Source organism: Lissotriton vulgaris, chromosome 2_1 (genome assembly GCF_964263255.1).
Source record: "Lissotriton vulgaris chromosome 2_1, aLisVul1.2, whole genome shotgun sequence".
NCBI lineage: Eukaryota > Metazoa > Chordata > Amphibia > Caudata > Salamandridae > Lissotriton > Lissotriton vulgaris.
The window spans coordinates 768,225,769-768,248,643 of record NC_141687.1 but is presented as its reverse complement, the minus strand read 5'-3'; positions in this window follow the sequence as shown (position 1 = coordinate 768,248,643).

Sequence of the window (22,875 nt, the reverse complement as noted above, 5' to 3'; positions counted from 1 at the left end):
ACCGCACCCTGCAACGCGTAAGGATAGATCCGAGCTGGACCTATAGCTCCACCGCCGGTGCTCAACAGCGCCAACTAAAGGACACGGACTAGAGCCTACCAGTGATGGCTCACTGCTAAAAAGACACTGTGACGAAGAGATCTTGTGCATTGAACTGAATTCCTCCCTTAACTACTTGGTCAAAATGTTCATTGGTCGCATTTTTTGAGAAAGTCAGAAGCATTTATGCTATGTAGTACGTAGGAATGTTAGGAACTCAACAAAATGCAATTTCCTATGTGCTGCATTCTGCCAATCACATCAACTGTCCATGATTATATGCCATGTGTTAGTATTGACAAATGCTAATTCTTCGACCGTACCTGTTTTATATGTACCCCCATCAATTAGGAAAATGAACTCTGTTATGTAAAAAGCGGCGACTGTGGAAAATCAGGAAAATTGATGTACATAAGCGGCGTTCATTTGCCTTTTCCAACTCCCCTCCCTGTAAGCACCATGAATACCGTAAAATATTGACCGCATCACTCCGCCAGTAAAAGCCCGTGCCCATATGTACATGACAGCCATTTTAGGCACCATGGCCTTTTTGCCCGCTCACTAGAATCACCGGCTTCCCTTCTGCGCGTATTTGAACCCCCCCCTCACATGCATAGACCATGAAACCCTCTCCCTCTGCGCGACCCTGCTCTGAAAAGCAACCCTCCTGCTTGACCCACGCAAAACCCCCCTTTTTCCCTCTTGAAGAAGCATCCTTCGTCTCAGCTGACATAACCCTCCCCAGCTGTATCTGACTGCCCCCGTTCTCTCATGTACGGGTCATAAGACCTCTCTCTCTGTGCGACTCTGTCCCTGTGCACACCCTGGCTCCCCCCCTCCCCTTCTCCCTCACACGGGCAAGTCATAAGCCTTCTTCTTCTGCAAGACCCTGTCCTTGGGAGTCACGGCCGCGCCTGACCAGCACCTCCCTTCCTTTCATGAATAACCCCTCTGTTAGTAAACCCTCCCTCCGCGATTGACTGTCCACACATGTCCGAGGTCATCGCCTAAGCCACAAGATACTGTTTACTGCCCCTTATTGTATGGAGTCACTCCTCTTCAAAGGACCCACTATTGATCCTGGCCTCCCCACCCCCCGGGCTACGATCAGGCGCACATATCCTAAAGATCGGCGGAACACTCAGCTGCGTGATTACCCTCTCCTCTTATCGGCAGGTCAAGGGTCTCTATTGTGAATATATGTGGGGTAGGATTGACACGAGGATTATGGGGATGTCTTTTCCTTGTTTCACAATGTCGTGATTGTAATACAGAGTGTTTTGTAAGGTATAAAAGACGATGTCTCAGCTCACTTGTTAGAGCACCTCCCGAAAGACACTGTGTTTCGTGTCCGAAATGACAGGCTCTCCTCATGAGTAATAAATCCTGTTCTGGTGACTCCTGCTCCCAGCGCCCGTCTCTTTATTTGGTAACTATTCAGAATGGGAACTAAGAGGCGGCTTGCGCCAGCCATCCGGGCATCGATAGTAGTCTGGGCTCCTGTTCCACACAATTGGATCCGGCCTTAACTGCAATAATAGGCGATCATCCAAACATAACATACGGCCGAGCGAGAAATATTGGAGACAAAATTGTCCACAGTCATTTTCAACAGGCACCAGTAATAACTTGGCTACAAAGAGAAGTCTTCTGGCTGTGCAAACATTGCAAAGTGTGCAAAATCGTAAAACACAAGCGAGAGGTTAACATCTGAGAAGGCACAAAATGGCAAATCAAACAACATCTCACATGCAAAAGCAATTTTGTCATCTACATGGTAGAGTGTCCCTGCACATTGCGATATATAGGAAGCACGATCTTTGAAGTAAAAAAGCGAATTCTCGAACATATCAGAGCCACAACCGCCATAGCAAAACATATGGAAACACACCATGATGGCAAGTGTTAGTCCCTAAAATACTGGGCTTTAGAACAAATCCCAATAACGGAGATGAGGGGATCGCAAGAAAATCCTGAGACAACGAGAATCGAAACACATACTTTCCTTCAGAACTTTAGATCCTAGGGGTCTAAATCAAAATGAAGAACTTTATGTACACCTCTAAGATACTACTCATGAATTAAAACATCTGATATCTCCCAAATAAAAACTCACCAGAGAGAAGAATAATTTGGAGATAAAATGCAGAATAGAAAAAAGCTTCAGAATGCGAACCATTATCAAAAATGGTTGACAAAATAATTAACGGATCAAAAGCTCACTAGAGAGCTATGAACTTCTGAGAAATTAAAGGACAAAGAGCATACTTTACCTAATAAAAGGATTAAATATAAAATGTTATTAAATCACAAAAAATTGAGAATTTTTTCACAGATAAACTTATAGTTATAAGTTATGTGTAAATATTTCACTACAACAACCACAATGCAATGCAATGTTAAACAGGAAGTAATTGTGTGCCTATTGAAATAAAAGATGCCCTCTTTCTTTTGTGATCACATCCCGTGAACAAGCCTTATGTGAAGGTGAAATGCGTTGGGCATGGTGAGACCTTGTGAATAAACCGCCACAACTTCTGATGACAAGTGTGTGCGTTTCATCTTTTTTACTGTGAGGTAAAATACTACTTTGAATTTTCACCGGTGTGACCCTGCCGGTTGGAACGAACCGCCCCATCAAAGAGTGCCGGCATCTACACGCTCTGGGTTACATTGTTGCAAGATATATATATATATATATATATATATATATATATATATATATATATATATATATATATATATAAACACAGTTCAGGTAGCACCACAAGTGAGGGAGGCCACAGGAAAATTCTTGAAGTTTTATTCTTTTAAGTGGTCGACATCATGCCAGCAAGCAATGCATCCAAATACAAGCATCAAGTCATTAAAGTTGCCAGACGCGTTTCAGGAATTCGCTTCCTTTCTTCAGTGGCAAACAGGTAAGTAATGAAAAGCGCGCTGCTGCTGAGCATATTATTAAGTTCAATCACCCCGCCCTTTTGGCGTGGCTGCACCACAGCCTGATGGATGTTGAAGTCCCTTAAGTATTTCCCCAGTGGGTGCGCTAATCAGTAATGTCTCGTCACCTGTGTTACCCCGGTGGGTTGGTGCTCTGCGCTGGTGCTGCGCTTACCCCGATTTCGCGGCTTTGCACAGCCGTGGAGAGAGGCCAACTGTCAAAACAGGCCTGTTCTGGCCCCGGATGGAGCTGGAATAAACAGGAGGAAATAGTGCACGGCGATAGTATCGGGGCTTAAACCGGCACGAAGTTTGTGTGGACATCAGGAAAGCAGGGTAAGCGCAGCACCAGCGCAGAGCACCAACCCACTGGGGTAACACAGGTGACGAGACATTACTGATTAGCGCACCCACTGGGGAAATACTTAAGGGACTTCAACATCCATCAGGCTGTGGTGCAGCCACGCCCAAAGGGCGGGGTGATTGAACTTAATAATATGCTCGGCAGCAGCGCGCTTTTCATTACTTACCTGTTTGCCACTGAAGAAAGGAAGCGAATTCCTGAAACGCGTCTGGCAACTTTAATGACTTGATGCTTGTATTTGGATGCAGTGCTTGCTGGCATGATGTCGACCACTTAAAAGAATAAAACTTCAAGAATTTTCCTGTGGCCTCCCTCACTTGTGGTGCTACCTGAACTGTGTTTATATTTCGCGGCTTTGCACAGCCGTGGAGAGAGGCCAACTGTCAAAACAGGCCTGTTCTAGCCCCGGATGGAGCTGGAATAAACAGGAGGAAATAGTGCATGGCGATAGTATCGGGGCTTAAACCGGCACGAAGTTTGTGTGGACATCAGGAAAGCAGGGTAAGCGCAGCACCAGCGCAGAGCACCAACCCACTGGGGTAACACAGGTGACGAGACATTACTGATTAGCGCACCCACTGGGGAAATACTTAAGGGACTTCAACATCCATCAGGCTGTGGTGCAGCCACGCCCAAAGGGCGGGGTGATTGAACTTAATAATATGCTCGGCAGCAGCGCGCTTTTCATTACTTACCTGTTTGCCACTGAAGAAAGGAAGCGAATTCCTGAAACTTTATGACTTGATGCTTGTATTTGGATGCAGTGCTTGCTGGCATGATGTCGACCACTTAAAAGAATAAAACTTCAAGAATTTTCCTGTGGCCTCCCTCACTTGTGGTGCTACCTGAACTGTGTGTATATATATATATATATATATATATATATATATATATATATATATATATATATATATATATATATATATATATATATATATATATATATATATATATATATATATATATATATATATATATATATATATATATATATATATATATATATATATATATATATATATATATATATATATATATATATATATATATATATATATATATATCAAACAATGTATAATCATTTTTTTAGTATTGCGAATAACATCTCCCATCTATGCATACTTACCTATCTGTAGGTATGACCACGTGCAGTGCATTCATTGAGAATAGAAATGTTTGTATACTTTTTGCCGTTACAAGATGGCGCCCGCGGTATCTGGGAGAGCTTTGGTCCTCTGTCGATGTCGACTGAGAGGTGTAACCTGTTTATCTTGTAATCTATATCATGTACCGGTTTCCTATGTGTAAATCACACACTGACGAAGGCCAAGAGCCGAAACGCGTCTGTGGCGCGCTTGTAGTAAATAAACTACTGTGTGAGTCCAGGTACCCCCCGAGTGCTGTCTTTCTTCCTTGGGATTGCAAGGTTGTTTGAGCGCAGTGTTACGCGGCGTCCTTCGAGCCGCTGACAGCACCCGCCCACGAGTGCACAGGATTGACGAAGGATTTGGAGCGGCGAACTCATCGGTTTTCTGTGCACCGCCTAACCGCCAGCCAAGCAGGAAGGTCTATTGCGGATTGCTCCACCCCTGCCTCGGAGAGTACGAGCGGAATCCTGGAGGACGTCGGCATGCCGTGGTTCCCCACCGGAGTTGTTCGGAAATACTGAGACGGGTAAGCGGACCACCGTCCGACTTATTTTTCCCTGCAACTCGAGTAAAGCTCGTGCGAGTGAGCGGACATTTAGGCAGAGCGCCAGGGGGGCTATCGTTCTCACACAGACACCACAAGCCAAGCCCACCAAAACATTGCGCACGCATTACATCTTGCAAGCAGCGCAATTGTAAAACCGGCATCATGTTCTCTGAAACGGAACGCCGCACAGCGGCAAAAGATATGTTTAGACAACGGGAGAGACGTGAAAGGACCAATGAGGAGGTGCCAGTAACAGACCCACAAAAAGCAAAAACTAAAGAAATGATGGTTAAATTGGAAAGACTGCATGAGCGCGAGACGCACAAATGGTGGGAAGCCACAAGCCTCACCAGCTATGTAGAGGTGAAGAGAGTTCCACGCGGGCTCAGGGTCCATACTGTTCCATCGTATGAGAACCCTGACCCTCAGTTGCTCACGGACTGGGAATCACACACAGCGGCATACAAGGAGGGGACTCTGAAGATATTAATCAAGTATGCCTGGAGTGACCGCGAGAAGGCGTTGGAGGAAATAAAAAACTTGGAGGAAATACTGGAAGGGGACTCTGATCAAGAGCTAGTGCTGCAACTTAGAACAGACATGAAGGCACGCCTCACCAAATACGAACAGAAAATACGTACTAGGAAACAAGAGAAGTACGAAAGAGATGAGGATGACTACCAACAGGGGCGCATTTTGACATATGCCAAAAAATATGATGCCTCGCGCCAAGCACTACAATCAAGTACTACCCCAGCATCCGAACTCCTCACATCTGAATCCGATGTCACGGAGAATGAATCCGGAGACGAGCAACAAACAACAAAGGCCTCAGCCAAATCACGGCAAAAATCAAGACCAACGCAAAATGGCAGCGAAAAAACCCCTTTTCATCAGGAGTACGATGTCATAAAAGGGACCTGGTTAAGAGGCGGCAAGACAAAACCACCGGACATGGCAGAACAACCGAAGAAAATAACAAAAAAACAAGGCGCACAAGGAGAGGGGGCGGCGGCAAGCGGCGGCGGAAAGGGGAGAGGCAGAGCCAAGCCCAACAATTGGAGCAATCGGACTCGGAGCAACAAGAACTGACTCAGGCAACAGAAACCACCAGACAAAATCTGACGGTGGTCAACCTGACCAAAAGAACTTTAACTGATACAGAAACGAACCTACTCAGCCTTGGATTGACGTTTTGCCCCAGTACCCCTCTCGAATATACCCAAACTAGAATAGACCTCTTTAGATTCACTCGCAAGTTGAAGTTGCACAAGTACTTCAAATTACGACCCCATCTAAAAGAAAAGGAAGGGGGGGGAATCAGAGCAACGGTGACGGATGCCCTCACGGGCAGAGAAATCGAAGTTCTGGAAACTTTTGAAGAACTGCGTGGAGAAGATCTTAGACAGGATCCATCTGGACCCGGGAACAGAGGACAAAGAGCTCTTGCGTTGGGTATAGAACAAGATCGTGAAGAGAGTGGGTATAAACCATCTTCCACATTTGTCCCACAAATGCCGTGGGATGCAATCGACGCCTTTTCCGAAGCCATGACCCAAGAACTCATGCAATACAGAAAAACCAACCATCCTGTTAAGCACAACATTACAGAACCACAAAAAATGGCCCTACAAGATCTCATGCAGGATGAAAAAATCATCATCAAGCCCTCAGATAAAGGGGGTAATGTTGTGCTTCTTACCAGAGAATACTATAGATCAGAAGCCCTACGCCAACTAGATGACACCAAGTTTTACATCAAATGTACCAACGATGTATACTTGGAAAGTATCCGGAGTTATGACAAACTAATAGGGAAATGGCACAATTGTAACATGCTCAGTAAAGATGAATTTCTCTATCTCCGGACCACTCAACCACTTACACCAACCTTTTACCATCTGCCAAAACTACACAAGGACAGTCTATTTCCTCCGGGCCGTCCTATTGTTTCCTCCATCGGCAGTCTCACAGAAAACATGTCCCGATTCATAGACAAATTCCTATTTCCCTTGGTATTGACCCTACCTTCATATGTTCGGGACACCAAGGACTTTTTGAGCCTAATAAGGAATGTGAATTGGGACTCAGACTGCCTAATGATTGTACTTGATATCACCAGCTTGTACACTGTTATCGATCATCAACAGGGCCTACAAGCTATCCAGCACTTCTTGAACTTGAGACAATTGAGATTTGCAAATCACAGTGTCATGATTCTCGAGTTCATTGAATTTTGTTTAAACAATAACATATTCCTATTCGAGGATCAATTGTTTAGACAAGTGTCTGGTACGGCGATGGGTACTTGCTTCGCTCCCAGCTACGCGAACCTCTTCGTTGGCTGGTGGGAGGAGCAGGTACCCAGGAGCTGCATGGTGGATGGAGTGGAAGGGAGGACTGAGGGTTGGTTCAGGTACATCGACGACCTGTTCATTGTTTGGCGGGCCCGTTAGTAACAGCACATGCCTTCATTGATGAACTGAACAAGAATGCCTATAATTTACACTTTTCAGGGACAGTAAGCGCGACATCAGCTGAATATTTAGACCTGAAAGTGTTTTCGCAAGACCAGCAGATACATACAGCTCTACACAGGAAAACAACCGCTGGCAATTCTACCCTTTTCGCCAGTAGTAGTCATCCTCCCCAACTAATCAGGAGCATTCCGTACGGGGAGCTTCTCAGGCTCCGTAGGAATTGTTCTAGATTAGAGGACTTTGATGTAGCAGCCAACGAGTGTGTGACTCGTTTTAAGGTCAGGGGATATGGTGAGTCTCTTTTGAAAAAAACTTTGAATAAAGTTAGGGCTATCCCTAGAGACTCCTTAATCACCACAAAACCTGCCATTAAGAAAGCTGACAATGGCACAGGGAAGTTCAGACTAATAACCCCTTTCTCTGCGGGAGCTAACGATCTTAGATCTATGCTGCGAAAAAATTGGCATATTCTTAAGACAGACAGTATCATCAAGGACGACCTACCTGATCACCCACTGATAACCTTTAATAAAACTAGATCTTTAAGAGATCATTTGGTGACCAGCCTGTGGAAAAAGGTAGGGCTAGGACCTTTCTCAAGATTTGCCCGGCGCTAACCGCCCTTGTACCATTCAAATTACCAAGCAATGAGGCAGGCGCCGGAGACCAGAAGGCAGGAAACAGAAGTTTATTCCGACGGAGCAGAACACATCAGATCAGACAACAAGGTATCGTCTCGAGGTGCTCTAACAGCCTCTCGGAGGCCTGGCCTCTTATACACTGGTTTATGGCATGTGACCTTCCTTTATTACAATCAGAACTTTGTAAAGCAAGGAAAAAGACATCCCCGTAATCCTCGTGTCAATCCCACCCCCATATACCTTCACAATAGAGGTCCTCAACCTGCTGATAAGAGGAGGGGGTCATCACGCAGCTGAGTGTTCCGTTGAGTCTTAGGATGTGTGCGCCTGATCATATCACAGGGGGTGGGGAGGCCTGGATCAATAGAGGGTCCTTTGAAGGAGAGCGACCTCATACAATAAAGGGCAGTAAATGATATCTCCCGGCTTAGGCAATGGCCTCGGACCTGTGTGGACAGTCGGACATGGGGTGAGGGGCCATCAATGGAGTGGTATTCATGCTGCGTGGACAATCCAGCGCAGGAGGGAGGTTTATCAACAGAGGGGCATTCATGGGAGGAGAGGAGGTGTTGGTCAGGCGCTGGCGTGACTCCCAAGGACAGGGTCATGCAGAAGGGTCATGCTCAGAAGGAGGAGGGAGGGGGAGCCAGGGTGCGCGGAGGATGCTTGCTGGGTCAGAGGGGCGCGCTGGCGATCGATCGTGGACAGGGAGACCATGATATCTGAAATGGCTGCCGTGCACGTAGTACATAGGTGACCTAGAACGGCTGCCGTGCACGTAGTACATAGGTGACAAGCTGGCGCAGATGATGTTCAGATCGCAAATTAAAATTCCACAGTCCTCCCTTTTAACATGTCTCGCCAACTTGTCAGTTTGGATTTATCCCCATAAGGCCACGTATTTCTACTTCATAGAGGGGGCTCATGTGCTCATTTCGGAAGTCCAAAGTCTTTGGGCACATATAGTTAGAAACAAGGCCGCACAAAGGTGGCAGACATTGGATACCTAAGCAACACCCACATAATATCACAACAGGTATCAGCACGAAGGAAAACAACTTCCAACCCCAATTCTTCAAAGTGTCCCAAAACCAGCTCCCAAGCGACCATCCTTCCTGTTCTTGGTGAACCTCTGAGGACAGTCTGTGGAGGTGTTCAATGGCTTTGTAGACTGAAGGCGAGTTGTCTGGCACGTAGGTGCAGCAGCTAGATCCGATGATGCGGCATGCTCCTCCTCGGTCGGCTAGGACCACGTCTAGGACAAGACGATTTTGAAGGGTCACGAGGCGGACCGCCTGAAGCTCCGCAGTGTTGTTGGCGAGGATGCCAGCCGTGATGTTGATCGTTGTTTCTACTGCCTGGGTCAGGTGTCAGATAGCACGGCTGTTTGCCATTGGGCCCCACAGAGGAACAAGTCCCTTTGCTGCATCCAGGAACTGTGCTCCGGTGGAGTCGGCTTGTCCAAGGTCGTCTGCACGCCTCTGCCGGTGATGGTTGGCAGGGGCTACATATGTGGGTGGAAGAACGAAGGCAATGTAACAGATACCTTTCCAGCCTCTCGGGAGCCAAGTGTAAGCTTTGGTGCCACACACAAAGTACATGTTTGGAGAAGCAACAAAGGAAGGGGGGTCAGCTGAGTCCAATGTTCTGGTGATTCGGCAGGCGCTGTGACCCACCAGCTGCGTTCCATGGCCTTCGAGACACACGAGACCTGTGACATTGGTAACAGACAGGGCCACAGTTAGAGTGGCGGTAGTTTGCTTTTGCAGATGAGTGAAGGTGGTTCTGGCTGGATTGTGGAGCACCTGTACTTCGACTCGTTCTTTGGCTGGAATGTCTTTGATGAAGGTGGCGCCTGCGAGCGCAGGACACAGGGCAGCAGAGGTCTTTCCTGTTTTGTTCAGCCAGAACCCAGAGTAGAAGTGTGACACTGTCCGGCTGGAGGTGGCATTGTCTTTGTGGCTCTCTTGCATGAGGATCAACCAGGCGAGGCAAGAGCCGTGAACTGAGAAGGGTGAAGGGATGAAGGGGATGGAGTGTCCAGTGGCATGCGGGAGCAACCCGCAGATCCAACAGTTCGTAGCATTCGCAGCAAGGTTGTGTTGGTGCAACAGTTGCACGAAGGAATTGTTCCAGAATTCCCTGCGCCTTTCTCGGAGTTGAGGCGACAGAGAGATTAGGTGATGCTCCTTCAGGGGGGTCGGCTGTGCAGTAGGTAGCAATGCCTCATGAGCCGGTGTGGTTTCCTCCAGAATCCAGAAGGAGGTCATGAGGAGGAGGCAGAAGAGGAAGACAATGAAGAGTGTGATTGTCTTTGATTTGTGCAGGTTGTCAGTCTTTGGATTTCTATACTGGGTATTTCCTGTTGCTTCCATCATCTTCTTATCTGGCGCTTCCATCATCTTCCTATCTGGCGCTTCCATCACCTTCAAGGGGCTCGGTAGTGGGTAGAACCACAGACTTCGTTTAGCTTCTCTCCCGGCAACCCTTGATTGTGTTTAGGTCACCGTTCTGAGAATTAACTTAGTCCGTGGCCTACTTAGCCGAAACTCCCTCCTTTCGACGCAGGAAATACCCTTCTCTGGATGGCACAGTGGGATCAGAGAATTTTGCAAGCTCGAGTGCCTCAGTATCGGGATAACAGTCCAATATCGGTCGGTCTTTGCTCAGGAGCTCTTCTTGGGTGCTGACGTTTTCTGTCGTGGCCAGGTTTGCAGAGACCTTCCGGCAATGATGCGCGTGCAGCCAGTGCTTCTTCCCCTCCACTCGGAGTGCCGTTCGGGTGGTGATCAGCACTTGCCAGGGGCCCGTCCACCGAGGTTCCAGACTCTTGGTTCGCTGGAAATTTCGTATCAATACGAAATCTCCCGGTTGGATGTCGTGGCCGGGGCCCCTGGAAGCATCGGGGATGGCCTGCTGCACCTGTTGATGAATGACAGACAACGTTTTAGTTAACTTGCACAAATAATCAGACAGTAGGACGTCCGGGACGTCATGAATGGAGGTCGGTTTGGGAGCAGTCCAGAGATTCATCGGTCGCCCAAACACGACCTCGTAGGGGGTCAAATGGTGCTTGGTGGGAGTGGAGCGCATCGATAATAAGGCCAGTGGGAGGGCATCCGGCCAGTTAAGTCCAGTGGTGGCCACTATTTTTGCCAGTTTCAGCTTCAGTGTGGCATTATGGCGTTCCACTAGACCGGCGGATTGGGGGTGGAAGACCGCATGAAACCGTTGCTTCACCCCCAACCCCTTTAGGATTAGTTGGATAACCTCAGCTATGAAGTGGGGGCCATTGTCGCTCCATAAAATTCGACAAAGGCCATAGCGAGGGAAGAATTCCTTCAGTAGTACTTTGGCAGTAGTCATGGCAGTGTTATCACGGGTTGGATAGGCCTCTACCCATTTGCTGAAGGCACATACGATGACTAGTACATACTTCAGGTTTTGCCATCTCTCTAGTTGGATGTAGTCCATCTGAAGGACCTCAAAGGGGTGATTGGGGGTCCCAAACCCTCCCCGGGGTACTACAGTTCCCTTCCCGGGGTTGTGTTGCAGACAGATAAGGCACTGCTGAACTAGACGTCTGGCTGAGTCGGGGATTTTGTCATTGTGCCAGACTTTGGAAATGAGTTCGATCATGGGTGCAGATCCTATGTGTGCGGGGGAATGTGCCATTGTCAGTATGGGGATCAGATATGAGTCGGGCAGCAACCACTTGTTTGCATCCTTCGTTCGCCAGCAACCCTCTTCGTCCTTCAAACCCACCCTTGCCCACTTAGCTAGTTCGTGAGGGGTGCTGGCCGACTGTATGTCTCTGATCATTTCCCTTGTGTCACTCCATTTTTCTGCTTGTGACCTGGTCACATATATGCGTGTCACCGTCCTATTCTCAGCTGTGGTTCGTGCAGTGATGTCGGCTAATGCATTCCCTTGTCCGACTAAGTCTGTCACTCTTTTGTGTGCCTGACATTTGATCACCGCTAATCGTTTGGGGAGGAGAACTGCCTCAATCAGAGCGGACACTAAATCTCCGTGGAGGATAGGGGTGCCGTGGGACGTCAGGAATCCCCTCTCCCTCCACAGGAGCCCAAAATGGTGGACCACTCCGAAGGCATACTGGCTGTCCGTATATACGTTCGCGGTGGTCCCTGCGGCTATGATGCATGCTCGGGTGAGGGCTATCAGCTCTGCTGCCTGGGCAGATCGTTGTGTGATGCAGGCTGTCTCAACTACTGTTCGGGCTGTCGTTACTGCATAGGCAGCTGAAGTGGGAGTTTGATGCATGAGCCGTCTACCCATAGCTCTCCATCGGGGTCAGGAAAAGCAGTGTCTCGGAGGTCAACCCTACTCCTAGTTTGTTCGTCCGTGAGGGTCACACAGTCGTGTATGGGAGGAACGTCGGGGTCGTTTTCAGGCAGGGGTAACAATGTGGCAGGATTCAGAGTCGTGCATCTTTTTAGTGTGATGTGGGGTGCAAGCAGAGTCAACTCGTACCCTGTCAGTCGTGCGCTAGTCAGGTGTTGGGTCTTTGTCTGGTTCAAAAGGGTGTCAACTGCATGGGGCACTAATACAGTGAGGGAGTTGGAAAGTACGATTCCCTCGCTCTGACGGATAGAGACAGCAGCGGCAGCTACTGCTCGAAGGCAGGCAGGTAAAGCTCTGGCTACAGGATCAAGAGTGGCGGAGAAGTAGGCACAAGGGCGCTGCTTAGGACCAATCGATTGAGTTAGGACAGACAATGCGCATCCCTCCCTTTCGTGGGTGAAGAGGGAGAAGGGTTTGGAGTAATCCGGCGTTCCGAGGACGGGTGCTGAGCAGAGTGCATCCCGTAATTCCTTAAAGGAGGCTTGACACTCAGCGGTCCAAGGAAGCGGGGAGGGGACATCTTTGGTCAGCAGGGCAAGCAATGGTTTCACAATGAGGCTGTAATTAGGCAACCACTGTCTGCAAAAAGAGGTTAGGCCAACCAAGGAGCGGACCTGCTTTTGTGTTTTTGGGATGGGGGTGTCTAGGATGGTTTGGATTCGGTCGGGTGTAAGTTTCCTCCCTTCTTTGGACAGAAGATGGCCTAGGTAAGTCACCTGTGGCTGACAGAACTGTAACTTCTTTTTGGATACTTTATGGCCATTTTCTGCAAGAAAGTGTAGGAGTTGGACGGTGGCTGTCGTTGCAAGCGGGGTGGTGTCGGCCGCCAGAAGGATATCATCGACATATTGGATCAACACCACTCCCTCTGGTAGCTGGAAGGCATCCAGCTGTCTTTTGAGGGCCTGGCTGTAAATGCTGGGACTTTCAGTGTACCCCTGGGGAGCTCTACAAAATCGGTACGAGCGGGATTTTAAAGTGAAGCCGAAGAGATAACGGCTGTCTGGGTGAATGGGGATTGAGAAAAATGCGTTCTTGAGGTCGATAACAGTGAAGGTGGTGGCAGTGGACGGGATGAGGGTCAGAATGGTGGTGATATCGGAGACTACAGGATATTGGGGTACAACCACTTTGTTAATCTCTCGTAAGTCGATGATGAAGCGGTACGCTTTCTCATCTCCTTCACCTTGTTTCTTAACAATAGGTAGGATTGGGCTGTTGCAGACGTTGCTAACCACCTCTTCAACCACTCCTGCATCTACCAGAGACTGAATGATCGCTACCAGTGCCTTCTCACCCTCTGGCGATATCCGATATTGCGGGAGTTTCGGGAGCATAGCGTCCTGTCGTACAGTTATGTGAACAGGGTCAATCATCATTCGCCCCACATCAGAGTCGTTTTTGGCCCACAGGTACGGAGGCAGGGTGTCAAGCAGGGACAGGTCAGCGTCAGTTATGGAGCACATGTGTCGTGGGGGACGGGATCTGGGCATGCCTGGGTTGTCGTACAGGATGACTCGTATTCCATCTGGGGAACACCTAATGGTAGCTCGAAAATGTTTCAGTAAGTCAATGCCCATAATGGCGTCAGGGGAGTTGGAGGAGAGTAGAAATGTCGCGTCAGTGGTGTTGTTTTCTAGGTCAAAGGTAATAGGTACGGACAGGGGGTTAGTGGAGGGCGTTCCATCGAAACCTATCGACGTTATGTGTGAGCCAGACAAGGGTGCCCTTGGAATCAGTCGTTTTGATAACACACTACGTGTCGCCCCAGTGTCTACCAAGAATGGAGACTCTGTACCCAGGACCTTAGCGGTGACATAAGGACCTTGCTGGTCAACACAGAGCTTGACTGGATCCCTCCCTTGCCCCTGGCAGTCCTATGCAAAATCGGGGGCATCTTCACCTTCGGATAGCTGATATTGGTTCTGTCGGGGACGGTCAAATGTGTTCAGTCTTCCTGATCTGTCATTATTGGTGTCGTTGGGGTTCCCTCGTCCCTGTACTCTATTCCTCGGACCACCTGCCACATCCCTGGAATCCCTATTTCTATTCATCTCTAGCAGAACCGGACACTGGGTTTTCCAATGGCCGAACCCTTTGCAGAAGGCGCATTGGTCATTGCTAATGTCTCTCCGTCCAGTGTGGGATGTTGGGGTGTGATCTTTAGGAGGTAGATCTCTGGGGGTGGTCGATTGGTAGTTCCCCCTTTGGTGTTCCCGTCCTACCGCTATACCCTGTATCTGGGCTATCATTACCCTTTCCTTTAAATCTCTCTTCTTTTTCTCGGACGCCCTATCATTCTCATTCTTTTGGTGCTCGTAATACTGAGCCATCTGAAGGATAGCTGCGGGTTTGGAGGCCCCCCAACTACTCTCACTCGTCTGCAGTTTTATGGAGACTTCTTGTGTTAGTCCCTTTACATAATTTTGCACAAACAGGTGCTGTCCGGTTGCGGTGGTCATGTCTTGGCCACTGTAGTCGGAGAACACTGTCTCGAATCGGGAGAAGTATTCTGACACATCTTCCTGGGGTTTCTGTCGACAGGCCGTGACTATCGACCAGTCTACTTTTCTTTCCGGGACCAGTGTTTTTAACTTCTGGACCAGTTTGTCTGGGAGTTCCAGTATGTCTTTCACTGGTTTACTCCCCGGCTCTCGCTGTCTATCTAGTTTACCGAGTTGGTCCCAGGTATGTCCAAACAGATCCGTGTGGTCAGCCTTCCGGATTTGCTTCCACACATCAGCTGGCAGGCATAACCCAAAGAACAAGTCAATGTCCGCTAAAGTCATTATTGTCGAACCCAAGGCTGTGCCTAATTCGGTATAAAATGCCGTCGGGTTCTTTCTTAAATCGGGCAGGGTTTGTTTGAAGGTTAGGATATCCTGTCGGTCCCATGGTTGGTAAACCCAATTGTACACAACCCTCCCTTTTGCATTTTCATTATTAATATCATCGCTCGTTCCCTGGCCCCGTGGCGGGATCCAGTAAGGAGCCGCTTCTCTGATAGGCATCATAGTATTGGCTACTTCTGCCGAGGTTGTTTCAGGGACCGTAACCTTGGTTTCTGGTTTCTGTTCCGCGAGGTGGCGGAAGACCTCAAGCATTTGCATGAAGAGCTCCGTCGCCTCACGTTCAGTCCCATCTCCAACATCAATCTTCCTATACAGTGTTGTTAGTTTAGCGGGACCCTTGCTCTGATACCTATCTTCATACGCGTTCAGGGTGTGGTAGCTGAATCGCAAGATGAAATGCCGTCTGTGGCTGTCGGCATGTGAATTATATATGCTCATTGTGTATTCTTCGCTCTCCCTTCGTTCTACCAATGTCTTTGCTATTTTGTTGATCCCATCCGGCTCATCTTTGCTTAACCTACTTAGCCTGGCTGATGATTGTTTGCTAGCCTCGGGGTCGTCTGACGAAGTTGTTAAGGTGGCTGGTGCGGAGGCCGTGAGGGCCGGTGCACTAGCACTAGGGTCACTTTCACTCACACTCGGGGCTTGCAGGTTTTGTTGGCTGGGAGCATATGGAGGGGGCATGTAGATGATTGGGGGACCTAGCAGTAACTCATCGTTTGCCCGTTGTTTGGAGGGCAGTTCAGGGTAGAGTGCAGAGGGGGTCCTAACAGGACATTGGCCTGTTGACCCTGATTCTTGGTTTTGTGTAGCTTCTTTTCTTTCTTTTATTTCCTCTTCTAGTTGCTTTGCGGCCAGGTGGGCTGCCTTTCGTAATTCTTTCCCTATTTTTGCTTCTTCTCTTTTCTTTCGTTGTTCCGTTTCTTTGCGCCACATGCCGATACTGTCGAGCATAGTGGGCGTGGTCTTATTCTTCTGGAGCGCTATTTCTAATGTTTTTATTTTATTTTCATTAAAAGAACCTATCAGTGGCCACTGACTTTCAGGGTCCTTTTTCGTATATTTATGCCATAGTTTAGTGTAAGCTATAGCGACTAGTCCATACTTAGTGAACATGTCCTTATTAGGGGTGCCCTCCAGTGGAGCTGGATGGTTCATCTCTAATAAGCGGTCCGGGCTAAACAGGCTACCAACCAGTGGGGAGAAGATAGGCATGACGGATTACAACGGGGACAAAAGTCTGCACTACCTATCTTATCACGGCGGGCAAAGACTAGACAGAATATTTCTACTCTCCGTTGTTTGCCGGCGGTGAATACCTCAAACGAACCAATACCGAACAATCGGTCAATCAAAACAATTCAGTGGGGAGAATAAGTGGGCACGAAAAGTTATCGTTACCTACTCTTTCTCTCCCTGCAAAGAGAGACCTTGTTCTTCCCTGTTTGCAGAAAAAGAATCTCCAGACAATAATCCACGAACGACAGTCCGGGAAACAGTGGGGGAGGAAGATAGGCACGACGGATTACAACGGGGACAAAAGTCTGCGTTACCTATCCTTCACTGTTTGCAAAGAGAGAGCCTGTTGTTTTTCTCCGTTTGCAGACAGCGAATCTCCAGAGGTTTCAACAAAGCGTAATACTAGTATTATCCAAACAAAAACAATTTTCCTCAATTCGTCGTGTTTACACGACCTTACCCGGACCGCATGGATGGTTTCCTGTCCTCTGGATCCAGCGCCCGATCGTCCTCTCTCCTTTGTGATATTCGCGGCACTCCTGATGGTTCCCAGTCAGGACCGTAGATCACTCGAGAGAGGTCTGTTCAGAACTAGTGAAGGTCGGATGATCGGCTGTCAGACGAGGGTCTATCGGACACGAGCTCTTCCCGATCGTTGCAGTCGTTCACTCTGTCATCGGGACCTCTCCCACTGGATCCACGTGTCGCTGATGGGCCCCACGTTGGGCGCCAATTGTGGAAAAAGGTAGGGCTAGGACCTTTCTCAAGATTTGCCCGGCGCTAACCGCCCTTGTACCATTCAAATTACCAAGCAATGAGGCAGGCGCCGGAGACCAGAAGGCAGGAAACAGAAGTTTATTCCGACGGAGCAGAACACATCAGATCAGACAACAAGGTATCGTCTCGAGGTGCTCTAACAGCCTCTCGGAGGCCTGGCCTCTTATACACTGGTTTATGGCATGTGACCTTCCTTTATTACAATCAGAACTTTGTAAAGCAAGGAAAAAGACATCCCCGTAATCCTCGTGTCAATCCCACCCCCATATACCTTCACAATAGAGGTCCTCAACCTGCTGATAAGAGGAGGGGGTCATCACGCAGCTGAGTGTTCCGTTGAGTCTTAGGATGTGTGCGCCTGATCATATCACAGGGGGTGGGGAGGCCTGGATCAATAGAGGGTCCTTTGAAGGAGAGCGACCTCATACAATAAAGGGCAGTAAATGATATCTCCCGGCTTAGGCAATGGCCTCGGACCTGTGTGGACAGTCGGACACGGGGTGAGGGGCCATCAATGGAGTGGTATTCATGCTGCGTGGACAATCCAGCGCAGGAGGGAGGTTTATCAACAGAGGGGCATTCATGGGAGGAGAGGAGGTGTTGGTCAGGCGCTGGCGTGACTCCCAAGGACAGGGTCATGCAGAAGGGTCATGCTCAGAAGGAGGAGGGAGGGGGAGCCAGGGTGCGCGGAGGATGCTTGCTGGGTCAGAGGGGCGCGCTGGCGATCGATCGTGGACAGGGAGACCATGATATCTGAAATGGCTGCCGTGCACGTAGTACATAGGTGACCTAGAACGGCTGCCGTGCACGTAGTACATAGGTGACAAGCTGGCGCAGATGATGTTCAGATCGCAAATTAAAATTCCACAAGCCACCTGGAGAGACCATTGCCCAAAAGTAACACCTTAAAGTCCATGAGTGGTTTTTTCCCATGTGGGAAATGTAAAGCGTGTGCCGGAAGTAGAAGAGTACTTTCAGTGGACAATCATGAAACCGGCAAAAAACTGCATATAAAAAAGTTCATCACCTGCAGTACTCCCCTAGCTGTCTATTGCTTGGTGTGTCCCTGTGGCCTTCGCTACATAGGGAGCACTATCAATATGCTGAAATTGCGGATCTTAGAACACCTAAGAGCCATTGATAAAGCAGACCAGGCATACCCAGTTGCCCGGCACTTTGCCGAAAAACACAACAGGGACCGCAATCAGCTACAGTATTTCGGTCTTGACACTATAAAAAGTAACGCTAGAGGAGGCGATCGCCTGCGACGATTACGCAGACTTGAGTCACGCTACATTATAGACCTCTCCACAAAATGGCCGAAGGGAATGAATAGTGGGGAAGAAATGGTCGTCCATTTAGGCAAATAACATCATGGCGGTTCCTATAACTGGTTGTATTCTATTTCTGCTATAAACATGGGTCATTTAGAGTGTATATTATTACTGCATGTGCTCGTGTGTACATACTGTATATTTTGTATCAACATGTGGGGGAGGTCATTAAGATGAATTGACAAACTGCCTCTGCAACTCACATGTAATTTACAGAATGGAGAAGTTCTTTTGATCTTTCTCCTTGCTTCTCATCTTGTTTGTACACACTACTTATGATAAGGGGCACTTTAATAGGATTCGAAGGGCTCTTTGTTTCCTATGTTACCTGTTTAGTCAACAGTAACTTGATTACAATACACCACTGGTATTTTCTCACGGTTTTTCCTGGTACCCTTCACCCTCTGCACTTTGCACGATACGTTATAGTTTATTTAATATGATACATGAATTTACATCACAGGTTACACATCGAGTAATCTCTCTTTGTTTTTTAGAGGACCATTGCCGATCCACGGCTATATCAAACAATGTATAATAATTTTTTAGTATTGCGAATAACATCTCCCATCTATGCATACTTACCTATCTGTAGGTATGATCACGTGCAGTGCATTCATTGAGAATAGAAATGTTTGTATACTTTTTGCCGTTACAAGATGGCGCCCGCGGTAGCTGGGAGAGCTTTGGTCCTCTGTCGATGTCGACTGAGAGGTGTAACCTGTTTATCTTGTAATCTATATCATGTACCGGTTTCCTATGTGTAAATCACACACTGACGAAGGCCAAGAGCCGAAACGCGTCTGTGGCGCGCTTGTAGTAAATAAACTACTGTGTGAGTCCAGGTACCCCCCGAGTGCTGTCTTTCTTCCTTGGGATTGCAAGGTTGTTTGAGCGCAATATATATATATATATATATATATATATATATATATATATATATATATGTCGCTCAAGGTTTCCACCTCCGCTTCGATAGAAACCACGCACTCCGGGGGTAATCTCCAAATTAGATTTTATTTGGTTCGCAACAGACGCGTTTCGGTGCACCACCTTCCTCAATGTTACAAACATTGTGAGGGGACGCCATGTTTTATCACTTGCATCCACGTAACGTTTGCAATGAAAACAAACAAGGGACTCAATTCAAGCACCATATTGGTTGAGTATTCATATCGAGGTTACATTGTGCTCACTCGATCCGTATAAAACACTTTAACTGTTTTTTGTTAAATGCGTTGAAGTTCAAATTATTGTCTTCACTTCACACTTACATTAATTAATTATATTAATTGTGACCTTCACTAAGTGTACAGTATTGCCGTGAATCGGCTCTGATTAATCATGAATCATAAACCAAAAATCAGTACCAAGATATGGCGATGCTAGAGTCAGTATATCAGCCATCTCACTTTCATAGATTATTATTACGGTAACAGCCTATCTGGTATCTAGTATCGGTACCGATAGTAGCAGCGCAATTTTGGTAGTTTCAACCTCCAATTCTATTGCTCTTCAATAGAATTTTCCTTATCTTATTCTGTGCACATAAGGAACAAAGTTATATAGCCGTATATCGGCATTGCCAGATTACTGTAACAATGTACACCTCTCTTGTTTCATTAAGCCGTGGATCGGCCAAAGTTCCTTGTCAAAATTTGTTTCCACATAATACATTTATCATAATGTTCAAGTTAGTTCGGGGTTTGCTCAAAATCATATTGCGTAATGGATACTCTTAGTTCTTGCAATTCAAAAGAGTTCATTAACTTTTTAACCAACGAAATACTGAAAGTTTCAAGGAGTTCCAATGAATTCATAAGTTTCTGACAATTCATAAGATACAGTTCAAATTTACAAAACAATCAACATCATTTCAATTAATTCCATGTTATTGCCGCACAGTATCGGTCGCTAATTTACCTTTCTAAATACATTGGGGAACAGCCTCACTATTGTGATCCTTATTTCATAATTCTTATTTAAAAACCAATGTGTGATGCTAATTCCTCTCCTGCATTCAGTCCCTTAGGGTGTTTAGTCATCAGGTCTATTATGTATCGGGATTCTAATCTTCTTAATTTATGTAGTCTGTCACCCCCCCTGGTACTGTCTGCAATGTAGTCCAAACCAAAGTACTGTAGCTGATGTCTATTACTAGAGTGTTTATCTTGGCAATGGCGAGCCACAGACTACGCCTGATAGTTCTTATCAATTGCTCTTAAATGCTCCAAGATTCTCAATTTAAGTTGTTTAATGGTGCTCCCAATGTATGATAGTCCACATGGGCATTTAAGACAATACACCGCATAGGGGGTACTGCAGGTGAGGTATTTATTGATGGTTTTCATTATTCCTGTTCCTGGTATCTCATAGCTTTTTACTCTTTTACTGTGCGCACAGGCTTTGCATTTATAACATGGGTGAAAGCCTTTCAAGTCTGCCAGGGTATTGGATTTCTTTTCCACTTTTCTTAAATGACTTTGTACTAACATATCCTTAAGAGATCTAGATTTTTTGAAAGTCACTAGAGGAAAAGCTGGAATATCATCCTTTATGATACTATCGGTTTTTAGTATGTGCCAGTTCTTCCTAAGCATATGTTTTAAATGATTGGCTTCCGCTGAGTAGGGGGTTACCAGCGGGAACTTCCCTGGCTCAGCTTTGCCCTCATCAGCAGTTTTATCTTTTACTTTTTCTTGTAACAGGTTTCGCCTCGGTATAGCTTTTACTTTATTTAGTGCTCTTTCCAGAGTATCCATGGCGTAACCTCTTTGTTTAAATCTACTGATGCATTCTGATGCTGCAATTTTAAAGTCTGAGTCTCGAGTACTGTTTCGCTTTAACCTGAGCAACTCCCCATAGGGGATGCTCTGTATCAAAGGGGTCGGATGGTTGCTGGTTGTATATAACACAGAGTTTCCTGCCGTGCTTTTACGAAAAAGAGATGTTTCAATTTTACCATCCGAAATAAACACATTTAGATCTAAGTACTCTACACCTGTATTGCTTATTGACCCAGTAAATCTTAGATTCATGTCATTATCGTTGAGGACATTGATATAGGCCATGGCGATTTGTTCTGAACCATGCCAAATTATAAACAGGTCGTCTATATAACGACACCATTTTATCACACTGCCCTTCTCTCCACCCGCTTCCAGTGACCTGGGCACACGCTCCTCCCACCAGCCCACAAATAAATTCGCGTAACTGGGGGCAAAGCAGGTGCCCATCGCTGTACCGGACGTCTGTCTGTAGTAATTTTCTTCAAACATAAAAGATATTGTTCCTCAAACAAAATTCCACAAATGTTATCAGCATAGAATTATGTTCTAAAAACCTCAGTTGTCTTTTGTTTAGATAGTACCTAACAGCTTCAATGCCCTTGTCATGACTAATGCACGTGTACAGGCTAGTTATGTCTAGTACTATCAGCCTGTAGCTTGGGTCCCATTGTATATTGTCTATTTTTGACAGAAAGTCCCTAGTGTCCTTTATATACGAGTCCAGTTCCTGTACCAGAGGGGTAAGAAAATGATCAATAAAGGTTGAAAGATGTTCAGTCAAACTATTCTGGGATGAAATAATGGGTCTTGCAGGGGGATCAATGCTGTTTTTATGTATTTTTGGGATGTGGTAAAACGTTGGCGTTATTGGATTTTCACTTCTCAGAAATAGATACTCTTCCTTCCCCAGCATGTTCTTACAATGCCAGTTATGGATTAGGTTGTCATATTGCTGTATACTAACTAGATATTTCTCTTTCGTAGACAGTTCATAGTATCTTATGTCTGACAGTTGTTTGTTAGCCTCCTTGCAGTAGTTCTCCCGGGTCTGAATGACAACATTCCCGCCTTTGTCAGAAGGCTTAATTACCACATTTTTATCTTGCATTAGATCAATAATTGCTTTTCTCCCATCTGGGTTGATATTGTTATTACCCTTTCTGCCCTGCTTTGAATTTCTTACTCTGTATTTTATTAGGTCGTTTATCATAGCCTCTGAGAACACATCAATTGCATCCGGTGTTAGCTGGGGATTGAAGTGAGATCTCGGCTAGTAGCCACTATCTTCCTTTTGCTACTCAATGTCCATAGTTGCTGCTCTTGTTGCTGCTTCATCAGTGGCTATTGGGAGCTGACTTAA